The sequence below is a fragment of the Tursiops truncatus genome, chromosome 6, assembly GCF_011762595.2.
Source record: "Tursiops truncatus isolate mTurTru1 chromosome 6, mTurTru1.mat.Y, whole genome shotgun sequence".
Taxonomy (NCBI): Eukaryota; Metazoa; Chordata; class Mammalia; order Artiodactyla; family Delphinidae; genus Tursiops; species Tursiops truncatus.
In genome coordinates this window covers 76,977,451-76,995,109 of record NC_047039.1, presented here as the reverse complement: position 1 = coordinate 76,995,109, position 17,659 = coordinate 76,977,451, and the positions used below count along the sequence as shown (strand labels likewise).

The 17,659-nt window shown below is 40.8% G+C and overlaps 1 protein-coding gene across 1 annotated transcript in view; it reads right to left on the bottom strand.

Moving 5' to 3' along the window:
- Positions 1–17,659, bottom strand: part of LOC101315521 (spermatogenesis-associated protein 31D4) — a 207,807-nt gene that overhangs the window by 18,744 nt on the left and 171,404 nt on the right. The gene's annotated exons all lie outside the window — the stretch shown is intronic.

Here is a 17,659-nt window from a genome sequence, read left to right as displayed (position 1 = left end):
TTGGCAGGCAGATTCTTAACCACTGTGCCACAAGGGAAGTCCCCACATTTATTATTTGTTGATGAATTTTTTTTCTATATGTGGCCTTTGTTCAGGGCAACAGAATTAATATTCCTAAAACCCCGTTTCCTTATGACATTTCCTTGCAGGAGTATAGCAATTCTCTGTTGTTTACCATTCTCTAATGTCAGTCATTTCAGTACAACCTTCACATACTCACCATATCCATAGACCATTTCTACCCAATATTTATTTAATAATTTTCGTTAAATCAACTCTGTTTTACTTAAATACATTTACCTTTGTTCCAACCAATAATTTCTATGAAATCAGAAGTTTTATGTAAATGAGATTTAAATGTATAATACAAATTTAAAAACACAAATATGTCTACCATTGAAAATTACCTATGCTGACCGTGATGATTAATTTTAATGTCAACTTGGCTAGGGTATGGTGTCCCACTGTTTGCCAAACATCAGTCAATGTTACAGTTATAGTGGTTTTTTTAAGATGTGATTACCATTTAAATCAGAAGACTCTGAGTAAAGCTGATGGCTTTCCATAATGTGTGTGGACCACATCCAATCAGTTGAAAGACTTGAGATAAAAGACTGAGGTCCTCCAAATAAGAAGGAATTCGGCCTCCAGACTGCCTTCAGATTCAAGACTTCAACATCAACTCCTGCCGGAATTTCTAGTCTGCTGGCCTGCACTGCAGTTTTTGAACTTGCCAGCTTCCACAATCACATGAGCTAATTCTTTAAAATAAATCCTCACCCCGTCTGTGTGTGTGTGTGTGTGTGTGTGTGTGTGTGTGTGTGTGTGTGTGTGTGTGTGTGTGTGTGTGTGTATACACTCGTACACTCTATCCTATTGGTTCTATTTCTCTGGAGAACCTTGGCCATCCTTTGGGAACACTGACTTTACAAATCACATTCAAGAGTTGGCCTGGATGCCAATGTCCACCTAAATCTGGCTTCTCCTTCCTGTTCCAAATTCATTTCATGTGACTTTCCACTGCACACTCTGCTTTACTCCATCTGGTCACCTCACACCTTTGTTTGCGCTCTGTACTCTGCTGAGAATGCTTTGGTTTGGCAGGCCTCCCCAGTTACTACCTTCAAGGCCTGGATCAATTACCACATGGGGAGCTAAGGAAGAAATCAGATTCTCACATTCTGACATATATAAAACCAACTTTGGAAAATAAGTTTCCATCTCACATGCCAATTCTGACTAAGTGGTGGTAGCTTCTTGGAACATGTTAAGGAGGATTCTGAGGCTCTCTGAAAGAACACAGTGATCTGTTAGTGATATCTAACAGCAGAAGTGTGAGAAGGGGTCAGACTGGTAATAAACTTATTTGCTCTCTGGCGTGATTATTAAGCAAACTAACCGGAAGTATTTTCCTGAGCCCTTTCCAATGCCTACTCAAACAAGATATCAGATCTATGAACTTTTTTAAAAAACTAATATACTTTCTAGTCATTTCCCTGATTTACCTATATAGGGACGTCAACCAAGAGCATTCAAACAAAGGTAGAAAGAGAACAGAGAGCAACCTACATTTGCTTCCCCAAAACCTGCTTTTTCACATAATACCAAACATCAAAACAGAAATCTACCTACTGGAATGAGTGAGTGGGGAATACAAATATCCCCAGCATGCCCACTTAGCTTTTCCGTGGCCAAGCTGCCCAGCACCTGACACTGGGACATCCTTATAAATATCTGGGGAAATCACTAGGTATGAAAATTCTCTTGGAACTGAAAAGTTGCATTGGTCCTTCCCTCACATCCCTGCCTTCCCATCCCTGGATTGCTAGAATAACAAAAGAAGCAACCCTTTGCAGCACACCAAGATCTGAGTTTGCCTGATTGATATAGATTTTCCTGAAAATCAACCTAAAATTGTCCTGATAGGAAATCATCCTGTGCCTGGTTTTCAATAGTTCTTTCCCATACTCTTTAAGATTGGGAGTAGCGGGATGGCATGAGTATTTATACAGGTGGATTAGGTTACTTTCATTTATTCTGAATTTGAGCACTTCCTTCCATCACAACAACGTGACAGGCACTGAAGAGACAAAGAAAAATCATATTTGGTTTGTGCTTTCAAGGAGCTTGTAGCTTAATGACAGTCAAAGAACATATAGAAACATATCTTAGACCAGGGTCGGCAAACTTTGTTTTATGGAAGACCAGATAGTGAATGTTTTCAGCTCTGTGGGCCATATATTTTCTGTTGCAACTACTCAACTCTGCTGTTGAAGCACAAAAGCAGCATAGACAATACTTAAATAGATGGGTGTGGCTATGTTCTAATAAAAATGTATTTACAGGAAAAGGCTATTGGTCAGGTGTGGCCCCTAATTTGCTGATCCCTGACTTAGACTCTACTAGATGTCTTAGGACCTGAGATGAGCACCTCTCAGAGGAAGAGTTTAAAAAAAAAAAAACGGGGGGTGGGGGTGGGGATCAGTCTTTGGTTAGTGTGGTCGCTTGAATAATCAGAACCTTATCCCTTGGTGGTGAGTTTTTAATTTATTGAAACTCTCACGGGACTTCCCTGGTGGTGCAGTGGTTAAGAATCCACCTGCCAATGCAGGAGACACGGGTTCAAGCCCTGGTCCGGGATGATCCCACATGCTGCAGAGCAACTAAGCCCGTGTGCCACAACTACGGAGCCTGCGATCTAGAGCCCGTGAGCCACAACTGCTGAGCCCATGGGCTGCAACTACTGAAGCTCGCATGCCCTAGAGCCCATGCTCCTCAACAAGAGAAGCCACTGCAATGAGCAGCCCACGCACCATAACGAAGAGTAGCTCCCGCTCAACACAACTTGAGAAAGCCCGCACACAGCAACGAAGACCCAACACAGCCAAAAATAAATAAATAAATATATTTTTAAAAATAGAAATAAAAAAATAAAACTCTCAGTAAGATCTATGGCATTTCTTATGAATATGTGAGGAAATAAAGCAGTTATATTGAATAATAGAATGACTTTATTCTTTTAAAATATTTTTAATACAAGATTTTCTATAGTCATAATTCATTCAATGAGGAACAACTGCTAAATATGAAAATGATGTTGTAGAAATCTACAGGGCAGAGTGGAGAAAACCCTAGAGGGAAATAAGAAGAGTCTTACAGAACGTATTCAGTGGAAATGTGCCCCTGTCATGCACAGAGTTCCTAATTTTTCAAATCATCATGAAATATTCTGGAAAACCCATCCTCACCCCAAAATCTCAACAAAGTCTCTCTTTTTTTTTTTAATTATTTTTTTAACATCTTTATTGGGTATAATTGCTTTACAATGGTGTGTTAGTTTCTGCTTTATAACAAAGTGAATCAGCTATACATATACATATATCCCCACATCTCCTCCCTCTTGCAACTCCCTCCCACCCTCCCTATCCCACCCCTCTAGGTGGTCACAAAGCACCGAGCTGATCTCCCAGTGCTATGTGACTGCTTTCCACTAGCTATCTATTTTACATTTGGTAGTGTATATATGTCCATGCCACTCTCTCACTTCATCCCAGCTTAGCCTTCCCACTCCCTTTGTCCTCAAGTCCATTCTGTACATCTGCATCTTTATTCCTGTCCTGCCCCTAGGTTCTTCAGAACTTTTTTTTTTTACATTCCATATATATGTGTTAACATATGGTATTTGTTTTTCTCTTCCTGACTTACTTCACTCTCTATGACAGACTCTAGGTCCATCCACCTCACTATAAATAACTCATTTCTTTTTATGGCTGAGTAATATTCCATTGTACGTATGTGCCACATCTTCTTTATCCTTTCATCTGTCGATGGACACTTAGGTTGCTTCCATGTCCTGGCTATTGTAAATACAGATGCAATGAACATTGTAGTACATGACTCTCGGACCAGGGCTCGAACCCATGTCCTCTGCATTGGCAGGCGGATTCTTAACCACTGTGCCACCAGGGAAGCCCCCTGAACCACTTCTAATGCGAAGCTTTTGCCCATCTTGGGGATCCAGCTGGGTAACTGCCTCGAACCTTGGAACTCATTGAAAAGCAATACAGTGGAATCTGGGTTGTTTATACAATTTCCTTCATGGTTTTAGCTAAATAATTTCGTATCTCTGTGCCTCAGTTTCCTCACCTTCAATTCATCATAAATGCTGTCTTTTAAGCCTGTATCATATAGTACTATAAAAAGAAAAGATGGTTTTAAGAGTTTGCTTGACAGGATATCAAAATTACATGTTGGCATCAAATCAAATTTAAATGGAAGCCTTATGTTTCAGTGGGAAAATATGTAAAATCTGTTGTTTTTCTCATTTATAAATCAAATTAAATGAAGCTAAATTTACAATAGGCACCCTATCTGAGGCAATAGAAAACTGCCGTGAGGGGGAAAATTTTGTTCAAAAGCAGAACACCTGAGAGGTAAATACTACTATGTCTATATTTTATCTTTCTTTCCTAATGACATTTGAATGTAAAATAAGATGTTCTTAATAAAAGATAACTTTTGAAGACACAAAGTTGAAGGTGACCAATTAGAGTAGTGAGGGCAGAGGGCAAATAACAGTGGTTAAAGATTAAATAGGAAGTGAAGAGCATGTAACATTGTTATAGATGGGAAGAGAAAGAGAAGTAGCTGGGGGCAAAACAGGACTGCTACTTTGTTTTCAGATAATATAATCATGGCTGCCTTACAGTTTTCAGCTTTTTAAAATGAGGATTACGGGCTGATCATTCAAGAAATGTAATGTATGTTTTCAGATACATTAAAACGTATGTATATTTAATTTTAATTTTTAAAAAACTTTTATTGGAGCATAGTTGATTTACAATGTTGTGTTAGTTTCAGGTGTACAGCAAAGTGATTCAGTTATCATATACATATATGCATTCTTTTTCAGATTCTTTTCCCATAAAGGTTGTTACAGAATACTGAGTAGAGTTCCCTGTAGGGAACTTGTTGGTTATCTATTTTTTTGTTTGTTTGTTTTTTGTGGGTTTTTTTGTGGTACGCGGGCCTCTCACTGCTGTGGCCTCTCCCGTCGCGGAGCACAGGCTCCGGATGCACAGGCTCAGCGGCCATGGCTCACGGGCGCAGCCGCTCCACGGCATGTGGGATCTTCCCGGACCAGGGCACGAACCCGTGTCCCCTGCATCAGCAGGCGGACTCTCAACCGCTGCGCCACCAGGGAAGCCCTGGTTATCTATTTTATATATAGTAGTGCGTGTATGTTAATCCCAAGTTCCTAATTTGTCCCTCCTCTCCATGTTTCCCCTTTGGTAACCGTAAGTTTGTTTTTGAAATTTGTGAGTCTTTTTCTGTTTTGTCAATAAGTTTATTTATATCATTTTAAATTAGATTCCACATATAAGGGATATATGATATTTGTCTTTATCTGATTTACTTAGTTTGATAATCTCTAGGTCCATACATGTTGCTGCAAATGGCATTATTTTGTTCTTTTTTTATGACTGAGTAGTATTCCATTGTATATATGTACTACATCTTCTTTATCCATTCCACTGTTGATGGACATTTAGGTTGTTTCCATGTCTTGGCTATTGTAAATAGTGCTGCAGTAAACACTGGAGTGCGTGTATCTTTTTGAATTATGGTTTTCTCCAGATATATGCCCAGGAGTGGGATTGCTGGATGATGTGGTAGTTCTACTTTTTGTTTTTTAAGGAACCTCCACACTGATCTCCACAGTGGCTGTACCAATTTACATTCTCACCAACAGTGCAAGAGGGTTCCCTTTTCTCTACACCCTCTCCAGCATTTATTGTTTGTAGACTTTTTAAAAAAATATTTATTTGGCTGTGCTGAGTTTTAGTTGCCACATGCGGGATCTTCCTTGCAGCATGTGGGATCTTTTAGTTGCAGTGAGCAGGATCTTTTAGTTGCGGCATGCAGGCTCTTAGCTGCAGCATGCGGGATCTAGTTCCCTGATCAGGGATTGAACAGAGGCCCCCTGCATTGGGAGCATGGAGTCTTAACCACTGGGCTACCAGGGAAGGCCCTGTTTGCAGACTTTTGGTGATGGCCATTCTGACCAGTGTGAGGTGATACCTCACTGTAGTTTTGGTTTGCATTTCTCTGATAATTAGTGATGTTGAGCATCTTTTCATGTGCTTTTTGGCCATCTATATGTCTTCTTTGGAGAAATGTCTATTTAGATCTTCTGCCCATTTTTTAATTGGGTTGTTTGTCGGGTTGTTTGTTTGTTTGTTTGTTTGTTTTACATAGAGCTGCATGAGCTGTTTGTAAATTTTGGAGATCAATCCCTTGTCAGTTGCATCATTTGCAAATATTTTCTCCCATTCTGTGGGCTGTCTTTTTGTTTTGTTTATGGTTTCCTTTGCCATGCAGAAGCTTTTAAGTTAGGTCCCATTTGTTTATTTTTATTTTCATTGCTCTAGGAGGTGGATCAAAAAAGATATTGTTGTGATTTACGTAAAAGAGTGTTCTAAAAGAGTGTTCTGACTATGTTTTCCTCTAAGAGTTTTATAGTGTCCGGCCTTACATTTAGGTCTTTGATCCATTTTGAGTTTATTTTTGTGTGTGGTGTTAGAGAATGTTCTAATTTATTTCCTTCCTTCCTTCCTTCCTTCCTTCCTTCCTTCCTTCCTTCCTTCCTTCCTCCCTCACTCACTCTCTCCCTCCCTCTCTCCCTCCCTCTCTCTCTCTCTCTCTTTCTTTCTTTCTTTCTTTGGCATGGCTTGCAGGATCTTAGTTCCATGATCAGGGATCAAACCCAGGCCCTGTGACTGAAAGTGCTGAGTCCTAACCACTGGACTGCCAGGGAATTCTCCTAATTTCTTTATTTTACATGTAGCTGTCCAGTTTTCCCAGCACCATTTTTTAAAGAGACTGTCTTTTCTCCATTATATAGTCTTGTCTCCTTTGTTGTAGATTAATCGACCATAGGTACATGAGTTTATTTCTGGGCTTTCTATCCTGTTCCATTTATCTATATATCTGTTTTTGTGCCAGCACCATACTGTTTTGATGACTGTAGCTTTGTAGTATAGTCTGAAGTCAAGGAGCCTGACTTCAGCTCCATTTTTCTTTCTCAGGATTGCTTTGGCTATTTGGGGTCTTTTGTGTTTCCATACAAATTTTAATTTTTTAAAAAAGATGACTTCTTTCCCAAAATGTTGTAATGCTTATTTGGTAAAAGAGGTCTTGGGGAGTGAGAGCTACAAATATGGAGAGGGAAAAAGAGTAATTCCGAGTGTTACTGAACTGTAGACAGATTTCTAAAAATACTAGAAATTGTACTTGGTAGACCAAATAGATACATTTAAATGAGGATTCCAGGAAATGCTGGGCATTGCTTTGCAAATGGCCATCTCTAAATTTTACAGATATTATGTCCACTCACAAAAAGATCCATGGGGTTTTCCAATGTTTCTTGCCCTTTGGTCTACAGTGTAATTTCTCAAAGAGTGTTTACAATGGATGATAAGAATTATATAGAAAAAAATAAAACAGGAGGGTCATGTTCAGAACCCATATATATGGACACGTGATTTATGATAAAAATGAAACTACAAGAAGTGAGGAAAGAATGGCCATTACAATAAATAATGCTGGAAAAACTAGACAGCCACAAGGGGGAAAATTATGTTAAATCAAAGACATTAGATAAAAAAGAATAATTCACACTGTGTATCTGACATCTCATAGTACAAAGCAGTGCTTCTCAAAGTGTGGTCCATGGGCCACTTGCATCCAGGTCACCTGGGTGATACTTAAAGATATAGATACTTGAGCCTACCTTAGACTTGTTGGTTGCCTAGTAGTAAGATCTAAGAATCTGTATTTTTGTCAAACTCCCCTAGATGTTTTTTAGTACACTAAAGCTTGAGATTCACCAGCAGATCATTTTGCAGTTAGAAAAACAACTATCTGAACCCTGGCTCTGCAAATTTATGGGTTAATTAATTAATCTGTCTAATGTAAGTTTTCTTCAGTAAAGTGGTGACAATAATTACTTACCTCATAGGTAAGTTGTGATGACTGAATGAGATATTGCATATACAGTGCTTACCATAGTCCTGGTTCATAACAGACACTCCATAAATGTTAAAATTACTCTCCATATCCAGTAAACCTGATAAAAATGATGTGTTTTCAATCATAAACAAAAAATTTCCATTGTAAAATTATAATTTTGAACTAGTATTACTGTATATAAAGGACAGTACCTTTGTCAAGCATACTGACATGTAAGTGGGGAGTATTTGATCTTGTGAACTTGTTTGGAGGTAATATCTAGACAATATAGCTATTCATTCATACACTTGCACAAAAAAAACTGTGGTCCCATCTAAAATATGCAACCTTATGGGACTTCCTTGGTGGCGCAGTGGTTAAGAATCCGCCTGCCAATGCAGGGGACACAGGTTTGAGCCCTGGTCCAGGAAGATCCCACATGCCACAGAGCAACTAAGCCCGTGCACCATAACTACTGAGCCTGTGCTCTAGAGCCCGTGAGCCACAACTACTGAGCCTGTGTGCCACAACTGCTGAAGCCTGTGCGCCTACAGTCTGTGCTCCACAACAAGAGAAGCCACCACAATGAGAAGCCCACACACCACAATGAAGAGTAGCCTGCACTCGCCTTAACTAGAGAAAGCCTGTGAGCAGCAATGAAGACCCAACACAGCCAAAAATAAATAATAAATAAATAAATGTATCAAAAAAAAAAAAAAAAAGAAAAGATGCAACCTTAGGTCTTGTGCATGTGATACAATGAGGGACATCTGCCCCATGACCCCAATAAGCTAAATCACCTTGGGAGTGAATGTATGGCAGATTAATTCACTCAGCAAACATTTACTGGAGGATTATGATGTTCCAGGTACTGTGCCAGACTCTGAGCATTAAGAAGAGGAAGCTGTGGTCCTTCCCCTCCAGCAGCACACAGTTTATGAGATGTTGCAGCATGTTATCTTCACATTTACATGTATTACACATGCAGCAAGTTTTTTACACATTAGTTACACATTAAGTTTTTTGTTAAATGGCTAGGAAACTGGAAAAGCCTGGTTTTTTTGGACAGGCTTTTTGGAATTAGGGATAAAAGAAAAATATTAAACAGTACATTTACTGTACCTAGCTTCCTCTCCTCCTCCTGCCCCCCAAAGCGAACATTTTTCTTTGAAACTTTGAAAACAATGCTCCATTTTCTTCTAGCACCCAGCACTACTGAAAGTAAGTGTGATACAATGAGTAAATGAAGGAAACTGCCCCGTGAAACAAAAGCTACCTTAGCAACTTCTCTGGTCTGTCCACTCATCTCCTTGCTCTTCAGTACTCAGGGACTAACTATCAGTGCTGGAAAGTGGACAGCTACTTCAGAAAGTAATGGGGAAAAGAGGTGACAAATCAGGGCCCGACTGTGCCCACTCATAACCAGGAACACCTGAGATTCAGGTGAGACGTTCTGCAAAGACCGTCTATACCAGATTCCTAGGATTACCGTAACTAAGTTCCACCATAACACAGTTGGGTGGCTAAAACAACATAAATTTATTCTTTTGCAGTCTGGAGACCAGAAATTCAACAGCAAGGTGTCAGCAGGGCCAGGCTCCCTCTAAGGGCTCTAGGGGAGAATCTGTTCCATGCCTCTCTCCTAGCTTCTGATAACTGCAGGCGATTCTTGGTATTCCTTGTCTTGTAGCTGCATTGCTCTAATCTCTGCCTCAAACATCACATGGCCTTCCTCTCTCTGTGTCATCTCTTCTTATAAGAACACCAGTCCTTGGATTATAGGCTCAATCTATTCTAAGATGTTCATGTGAATTTGACTAATTACATCTGAAAAGATCCTATTTCTAAATAATGACATTCTAAGGTTCCCAGTGGATATGAATTTGGGGGAGACACTATCCAACCCAGTCCAGTCTCAGGAAAGCATGGTCTTAGGGGAAGGCGGTGATAAGGGTTAGTTGAAATGCAGGCAGGCAGCAGATGGGAGCAAAGGCCAGGAGACAGAAACAGCGGCACACTTAGCATCCAGCAGCACTGATCTATTCAGGATTGCCTTCCCACATGTTCCTACCTTCACTGACAGGGCCCACGTGTCCATTCAGGCATAAGAGGCACAGGGTCAAGGTACCTTTAGGGGACTATGGAAATGTTTCAATCTCTTTTAAAATCTGAAGAAAAAATAAATATAATCCAACCTGGATTACATTGATATTTATATCAGTATAGTCATAACATATAATTTTTAATATTTTTTATGGAGGAGGGGGCTCAGGAGAGGCTAAAGTGCTTAAGGCACACAAAAGTCATAATGCAGCCCCATTTACCAATGCTCATGCTCTCTGGTGGAAATTTCCTCCCTCTTCCATCATCCATCTTACCCTTCAGGCCTCAATTTATGAATCATTTGTCTTGGGGAAACTTTCCTTGAGAACATTTTCTCCTCCATCTCACCCCTATTGCATTCCCCCACATACTCACACCTAGCTTGGTGTATGTGCTCCTTATGTGCATAGCTCTATCACTCCAACTCCACGTTGTTTTACAATGACCCATTCCTATGGAGTCACTCAGAGACTCAATATCAGGTATCACTGTGATGCAGATACTATTGGTGCTCCACCTAGATCCACTTTGTCATTATCGTGCCTCAGATGTCATGAGTGCATGGCTCACACTCCAAGCCTCCCAGAGAAACTGTCCTTGCCTGACAGAACTGTCTGGCGGTGCTTGCGAGCTCACATTAGCCTCTACTCAAACCCACCTCCAAGGGTGGTCCATAGCTAACCAGTGACCGATAGCAGGGTTGTAACAGCCCAGCCCCTTTGCCGATGGGGAGAATAACTTGTATGGCACCATTCACTCCCCAGAGTGTCCTGTGAAATCACATCGTAGCTTAGCTTCTTCCCCTGCCCTATTCTGTTTCCCCACCACATATACAGCATTCCCTCAGGATTAAATGGCTTGCTAAGAATACCCACATCAATCTCTGCTTCTAGGGAGCATGACCTGAGACATTTTGAATTGCCATGACCAGCATGAACAAACTGGCGAAAACTGTCTAATAAATGAACATATTGAATGAATGAATGAGTGGGCAAATGAAGGAATAAATGTTGGAGAGACACGGAAGCAAGCATCAAAGACCTACACAGGCCTTTACAAGGGCTGAACTGATAACAAAAGAACTCCAGCCCTTGCTAAACTGACAGCTTGAGCACAGGGAGAAAAGATAGGCATGTAGGCTCTAGAACAATGGCGTAAGACAGGTTCTCTCACAAAAACTGGGGAAGAGTCTGACAATTAGACCTGAAGGACAATGCCTGCTGTGTGCCTGGTTAGTCACTTCCACGAATACCAACAGACTAAGATGATATTAAGCCATCAAAACTGATGGAGATTTCCTTAAATTCTCTCAGACCTGACTGGCCCAGAGCTGGGGACAAGATGAGTTTGCAAGTTTGGATTATGAGGTTAGTTCCAATGAATATTTGGAAATGATGATTTGTTGATGAAAGGCTGCCTTTGGGGCTTCCCTGGTGGCGCAGTGGTTGAGAGTCTGCCTGCCGATGCAGGGGACACAGGTTCGTGCCCTGGTCCGGGAGGATCCCACATGCCACGGAGCGGCTGGGCCCGTGAGCCATGGCTGCTGAGCCTGCACGTCCAGAGCCTGTGCTCCGCAATGGGAGAGGCCACAACAGTGAGAGGCCCACGTACAGCAAAAAAAAAAAAAAAGAAAGAAAGAAAGGCTGCCTTTGAAGACCTGATACCCTGGTGATCCTAAAAGTGTGGTCCTCTGGAGCCAGTGTCAGACAAGCTGGGAAAATAAGAGAAGATTTCATGGCATGGAATTTCTATCATAGATATGATTCTTTGTAATTTAAGCAGATCCTCTCAACCTTTGCAGCAGTTTTGGAGCTGAGCAGATGGCAGGGGAAGGCTTGACTAAGTGGTGAAGTTTCAGCTGCAAAAGGCAATTCCTAGAATGACAATTCAGAAACTCATTTCCCCCAACACTTATCATATTGGCAGAGGGTTCATGAATCTTTTTAGGAAAACGAGAAGGAAGCAGTGCATCAGAATAAGGCATCCTGTGTTTGGTTAGGTTATATGGAAGCAAACACTACTGAATCCAATTCTTCCTGAGTGTTTGCTATTCCCAAGGCAGAGGGCCAGACTTGTTTGTAAATTAAATACTACCAAAAAAGCTAAAGCTCAGGGTCTGCAATCTAAAAGACCTCCGGCACACAAAGCAACTACTAAATGCATTCTAAGTTGCTCCAACCCTGGCTGGCATTACAGACCCCTGTAGTTTCCAGCTACATCTTATAAAGCCCCAACCCCCAGGCCATGGACCAGTACCGGTCCGTGGCCTGTTAGGAACCAGGCCACACAGCAGGAGGAGAGAGGCAGGCAAGTGAGCAAAGCTTCATCTGTATTTACAGCCGCTCCCCATCGCTCACATTACCGCCTGAGCTCCGCCTCCTGTCGGATCAGCGGCGGCATTAGGTTCTCATAGGAGCTCAAACCCTGCTGTGAACTGCACATGTGAGGGATCTAGGTTGCCCGCTCCTTATGAGAATCTAATGCCTGAGGATCTGAGGTGGAGCTGAGGCAGTGATGCTAACACTGGGGAGTGGCTGCAAATACAGATTATCATTAGCAGAGAGGTTTGACTGCACAGAGACCATGATAAATCAATTGCTTGCAGACTCATATCAAAACCCTATCAGTGAGTGGCAACTGAAGACAGGCTCAGGGATCCCACTGATTCTGCATTATGGTGAGTTGTATAATTACTTCATTATATATTACAATGTAATAATAATTAGAAATAAAGTGCACAATAAATGTAATGTGCTTGAATCATCCTGAAACCATCCCCCACCCCGGGGTCCATGGAAAAATTGCCTTCCATGAAACCAGTCCCTGGTGCCAAAAAGGTTAGGGACCGCTGTTATAAAGAAACAGCGAGTTTGTAGAAAGAACATAATCTGGACTCAAATCCTGCCTCTGATACTAAATAACTATATTATCTTGAACAAATTGCTATTCCTTTCCGAGCCTGTTTCCACAAATGTAACATGGGGATGGAGGTGGGGGAGGGAATAATAGCAATCTCAAAGGATTATTGTAAAAATTCAGTGTGATAATGTTTATGAAAGTAACTGGCAAACAGTAGACTTTAAACTCATATCAGTTTTTCTTCATTTCTATTCTGCCTAGCTTGGCAGAAGTTTATGTCAAAATAGCTGCATTCTTTCAAAGCATTTCAGCTCTGGCTCATCTATAATTTTTCCTTTATCTTCAAGTAACTTTAATATTAAAGTTTGTGTTCCTTGAAATTCCATAGCCCTTATTCTGTGTGAATGAAGCAATGAGGTCCGGCTTTTGGGATTTTAGTTTCGATCCTTTGCATTGCATATGTAACAAACTATAAATGCATTTGATATTCAGAAACTATAAATGTATATTGTCTTTTAGTGAGGACTGAGGACTGGTTGTTTTAATTCAGTTTCAATTACTCAAATGCAACAAAAGTGTTATCAACTGAGATTATTTCTGTGGCAAATAATAGAAAAGCTATTCAACTGGCTTTAAAAATTCAGGGAATTTACTAGCTCCTGTAACTGAAAAGTCCATAGGACTTTCCATGGGTTGGTCCCAGGCATGGTTTGGTCTATAGGCTCTGGCTCAATTTTTCTGCAGTTACCTCAGTTCTGTCTGCCTTCAAATGTTGGCTTTGTTCTTGGGCTGGCCTCATAAAATGACTGCCAGCAGCACTTATGGTGGTTCTGCAGTCACATCCAAGGGTAGAACGAAGGCCAAAGCCAGTTTTTGGTAACATCATCATACAAAAGTCCCAGGCTTCACTCTTACTGGACTACTCCAACATAGTGTCTGTAGGATGGGAACTGCTATGCTCTGACTGGCTTAAACCTGTATCAATCACTGTGACAAAGAACTGGGATTATTCTGAGAGGCTTAGATCAAGCAGGACCCTCCTCTGGATCTGAAGATAAGGTTCATCCCTCCTAAAGTCCATGGTTGTCACTCAAGGAAGCTGAAATGGATGGTAAAGGAACAAATTCAATGTCTGCTAAAATTAAAAACGAAATTTTAGCAATTTAGCACAGTGTTCCTAAATGTCTGGTTTTTTCTTTTTGAAATTATCACTTATTTCACTACACTGAACACTTTCCAAATAAAATATCACACTTTAGCATCCAAGGGCAATGTTACACTGAGAGTCAACTAATACAAGGCAAGACATCAGCAGGAATTTCAGGACATCAAGATGAGAGCTCTTCTTTGTTGCTTTTTCTCTCTCCACTTTCCCTTATTTTTGTCTCCCTCTATTTTCTCATGAATTTTTTTCCTCACTTTCTTCCATCTATATTCCTCTTTTTCTTTTCTATTTTATCGTTTTCTTTTATTTATTTATTTTTAACATCTTTATTGGAGTATAATTGCTTTACAATGGTGTGTTAGTTTCTGCTGTATAACAAAGTGAATCAGCTATACATATACATATATCCCCATATCTCCTCCCTCTCGCAACTCCCTCCCACCCTCCCTATCCCACCCCTCTAGGTGGTCACAAAGCACCGAGCTGATCTCCCTGGGCTATGTGGCTGCTTCCCACTAGCTATCTATTTTACATTTGGTAGTGTATATACGTCCATGCCACTCTCTCACTTTGTCACAGCTTACCCTTCCCCCTCCCCATATCCTCAAGTCCATTCTCTACTAGTTCTGCATCTTTATTCCCATCTTGCCCCTAGGTTCTTCATGACCATTTTTTTTTCTTAGATTCCATATATATGTGTTAGCATATGGTATTTGTTTTCTCTTTCTGACTTACTTCACTCTGTATGACAGACTCTAGGTCCAACCACCTCACTACAAATAACTCAATTTCATTTCTTTTTATGGCTGAGTAATATTCCATTGCATATATGTGCCACATCTTCTTTACCCATTCATCTCTTGATGGACACTTAGGTTGCTTCCATGTCCTGGCTACTGTAAATAGAGCTGCAATGAACATTGTGGTACATGACTCTTTTTGAATTATGGTTTTCTCAGGGTATATGCCCAGTAGTGGGATTGCTGGGTCATATGGTAGCTCTATCTTTAGCTTTTTAAGGAACCTCCATACTGTTCTCCATAGTGGCTGTAGCAATCTACATTCCCACCAACAGTGCAAGAGGGTTCCCTTTTCTCCACACCCTCTTCAGCATTTATTGTTTGTAGAGTTTTTGATGATGGCCTAAATAGACATTTCTCAAAAGAAGATATACGGATAGCCAACAAACACATGAAAGAATGCTCAATATCACTAATCATTAGAGAAATGCAAATCAAAACTACAATGAGGTATCACCTCACACCAGTCAGAATGGCCATCATCTTTTTCTTTTCTTAACATGCCTTTTAAAATATGCAAACATAACAGGATGTGAGATTAGACATTTCTTGATGTCTAACCAGGAAATTTTAGCTAAAGCCTCAAAGCTATCGAAACAGATCATCATCTATCATCTAGGGACACGTCTTCTCAGAAATTATTAAAAGAGGCCAAACTCATCCATTGCTCACCTCCCCAGCAGCATAATGAAAGAGAAAACTAGAGCTTCATCAGAAAGAAAGTTCTTCAAAGGTGAACTTATATGTAGATATGAGAAAGGGATGTTTTCACCCAGCCTGGAGCCAACTGAAGAAGCTTTCAAGTGAATCTCTCAGAAAAGCCAGAGCTTGTCAGATAAGGGAGGCTGGTATCTTACTTACTTGAAGCTGGATATTTTAAAAATTCCAGGGGAATTCCCTGGCAGTCCAGTGGTGAGGACTCAGTGCTTTCAGTGCCAAGGCCCAGGTTGGATCCCTGGTCGGGGAGCTAAGATCCCGCAAGCCATGTGGCACGGCCAGAAAAAAAAAAAAAAAATCCGTAATACTGGAGTTTGGTGGGACAGGGGAGGAAAGGAAAGAGTGAAAGTACAGATAATGCCCATCTTTCCCACTGCCAAACCCCAAGCTTTGAGTCAGAATTAAGCTGAGGAGAGAGCAAAGAACTCGGGTGAAACTTTTAAACTGTATGCAGGATGGAGAGTCATTGTGCGGGGTTTTTTTTTTTAGATTCAACTAGGTTCTCTAATACTTGAAAATATAACTCTTCAATAATAGCCAAACATGATTCTGCCTGAGCTGTTTTCAAGAGGTGAGGAAGCAAAAGTCCTAAAGCATGTTGTTAGTTGTAGGAATTTTTAAAAAATGTTTTGCCTTACATTTTAACATAAAGAAAAACGTTGTTTCCCAACTGTACCCCCACTAAATTCAGTTTATGTAATAAACTTACTATATGAATGCAAATTATCATATATGCATCTTCAATATACCTTCTCTGAGCATACCTAAATAATGCATCAGTGGGGTCCTCCAGGAAATGTGGAATTTTCATACAGAGCAATTGAGGAGTTTACAAAGATCTGGGGCAGTGGGAGGCTAAGGTCAGCAAATGGAGGAAGGATGGAGAAACACCAGAGGGAGCCTTAGCATCCCCAGGCCTGCAGAAAGAAGGGGAGGGAGTGGTCACCCAAGCCCAAAGAGGGATGGAGCTGAGCTTCTCTCTGATGTGCTGATGCCTTGGATAGCAGCAGGCAAGGAAGCCCGGCCGGTGCTGGGCACAGAGCAGGATGTAGACCAGTGAACAGCTCAGTGGGACTGGCAAATAGCGAATATTCAGCACATGTATTTCATTTTCTAAATTCTAACAAATATCATTGTAATTGATACAGAATACTCAAAGTACTTAAAACTGGTGATAAAGTAGAATTTCCCCATTGAGTCTCTTGGCAAAAACAGAATTACATTCCTCAAGGAGAAAAAATTAACCACAGGCCAATGAAATTGGCCTAAAGAGTATACAAAATGTATTTAAACACAAATGTTATTCACCCAAAATTCACCTCAACATGTGATAAAAGTTAATCACCAAAACAAATCTGGAAATAAAAATGCTGAAAATGGAAACCAAAGAAACAGTGACCCTATGTAAGATCACAAATGACACAAGCCCAAGGCCCACTTCGCCCACGCTGACCTGGCAGCACAGACTATTAAAGCACCATCTCTTTCAACATCTTTGCTCAGACAGGCCCTCAATGCTATATTTTCTGACACCTAGGCAGTCTAAAATCACGATAAAATCACCTGTATTCCTAGGAATACAGAAAACTTTGTCATTCTTAGCATCTCAAAAGATCACTTTTTCCCTTTGCATCATTTTTCCATTACTCTCTGCATTCTTATCTTTGTGAACTTGGAGCGGGGCACCTAATTTTTCCACATCTTTGTTTTTTCTCACTGATGAAATAAGGACGCAAGATTTGTTCAACTCATTCTTTCCCCAACCTATCCCTTCAGTTGGTTCCCACATTCCAGCCATACAACACCCAGTCTTTCTCTTTCTGAACTCAACTACGTGCAGAGTTCTGTGTTCTGTCATTGCTCTGCAAAAGCTTCCTCTCTGTCCCCATCACACACACACACACACACACACACACACACACACACACACACACACACACACACACACACACCCTTCCACCACTCCACCGTCCAAGGAAATCCTTCAAGGTCCAGTTTAAATGTT